This window comes from Aplysia californica, unplaced genomic scaffold (genome assembly GCF_000002075.1).
Source record: "Aplysia californica isolate F4 #8 unplaced genomic scaffold, AplCal3.0 scaffold00551, whole genome shotgun sequence".
NCBI classification, from domain to species: domain Eukaryota; kingdom Metazoa; phylum Mollusca; class Gastropoda; order Aplysiida; family Aplysiidae; genus Aplysia; species Aplysia californica.
Window position 1 is genome coordinate 171,996 of NW_004797821.1, and position 2,256 is coordinate 174,251.

The window sequence follows — 2,256 nt, forward strand, 5'->3', positions numbered from 1 at the left end:
CACACACACACACACACACACACACACACTTTTCCGAAAGAAAAAAAAAGAAAATAACTTTTGGGGAAGCGAGGGTTGCTGTTCTTTTTTCTGCGTTATTTGTGAGGCAGCGTGGTGGAATCAGGCTCTCGTCAAAATAATCAAATTGAAGAAACTTGCATTTTTCCACAGGTTTGTGCATTTTTGTCAAATTTTTGTTTTTTGCCTCAACACCTTTCATGGCCATTAAAGAACTCATTTCTGTGTGGATTTTTCTGAAAAACGTCGATTAAAGGCACAAAAAATGTAAATTTTCAGTTACATCGGACTCTTCAAATAAGGGAATAACTAATCTTTGGCCGCCATTTTCTCACTAATTTTACCCCTGAAAACAGGTGACCCCCACCTCTTTCATTCGCAAATACCTCGATTTGTTTTTTAATATAAATGGATATTTCCCTCAACCAAATAAAGACAAGTGAACAAGCTTTAAGATGATACCAATAACTCTACATGCCCAAAAATTGACGAGAGCCTGATTCCACCACGCTGCCTCACATTTCTTTTTCAGTTGATTATAAAATACAAGAAACCCAACTTTCATGCATTCTAAACAGGCGGGAAAATGACACATCCTACGTATTGTATCTTCTGTTCTTCTCAAAGTGATATCATCGAAGATTTGTTTGTTTGTTTGTTGTTTGTTTGAGTAAAGAGAAGCACATAGACACAATTATGGTTATTTTTAGCAGGGGAAAAGTAAGACAGACAGACAGACAGACAGACAGACATAAATAACAGAGGGGAGCGTACAAAAGTAGGAACTACCAGTGGCACCCTCCAACCACTCACCTCATCATCGACGACATGACTTTAAACTGTTCAATAAATCATGTAATAAAGCAAAGCAACAGACCAGAAGAAGATAAAACAAAACATTTGTTTCTGGATTCTAGAATGTGGAAGAAATGACATTGCTCTTCCTGGACATTTTTTCCATTTTTACATTTTTCATTTGTTGTGTTTTGCTTTGTTTACATTTCTAAAGCCTGTAAATAAATATTGCTTTCATTTTGGGTGACTTTTAGCGTGTTCTAAAGCCTGTAAATAAATATTGCTTTCATTTTGGGTGACTTTTAGCGTGTTCTAAAGCCTGTAAATAAATATTGCTTTCATTTTGGGTGACTTTTAGCGTGTTCTAAAGCCTGTAAATAAATATTGCTTTCATTTTGGGTGACTTTTAGCGTGTTCTAAAGCCTGTAAATAAATATTGCTTTCATTTTGGGTGACTTTTAGCGTGTTCTAAAGCCTGTAAATAAATATTGCTTTCATTTTGGGTGACTTTTAGCGTGTTCTAAAGCCTATAAATAAATATTGCTTTCATTTTGGGTGACTTTTAGCGTGTTCTAAAGCCTATAAATAAATATTGCTTTCATTTTGGGTGACTTTTAGCGTGTAAATAATTTGATGGGAGTGGATACCGAAAATAAAGGTTTATTTCCATTTTCAAACGTGTTTTTTTTCTTTTTTTCTCTTTCTTTCCGTATGCCTTGTGCCTTGTAATAGATTTTGTACTCGTATGTACACCTTATGAAAACCCCACTGGAACAAATAAGCTGTTAGGCTCTGAGTAAACGTAACAAAAAATCCTCTGGTCGCGTGGCTTCGAGTATGACGTCACTTCGTTGTGAAAAGAGACAAACGAGCCGTTAAAATTACTTCAGCTGATATACTCGCAGCCGTGCGATCTTATCTTATCTTATCTTGTTTTATCTTGTCACGTCTTGTCTTGTCTTGTCTTATCTTATCTTATCTTGTCGTATCTCGGTCTTTCTGCTGGAATGTTGTATCCCCTTCAGCCCGGGTTGACCCTGATAGAATGGATGAGAAGCCGCCTCCTTGAACTTAGTGGTCTAAATTGTGTCAATGGGGAAGTAAAAACACTTAAATAAAATTATTTTTAAAAACCAGCTCGATGTTACACTTTTCTGGGAACCATAACTGAGACTTTACAATGACACCCCCCCCCCCCCCACACACACACACACACACACCCACACACATACCCACACACACACCCACACCCACACCCCAACCACTGTGACCTCCAGTAGCGGCTCGTGGTTTATAGAACTGACCGGCCGTCATTCACGTCGACTATTCCTTTCCTTCACACACACACACACACACACACACACACACACACACACACACACACACACACACACACACACACACACACACACATTTTCTCTCTCTCTCTCTCTCTCTCTCTCT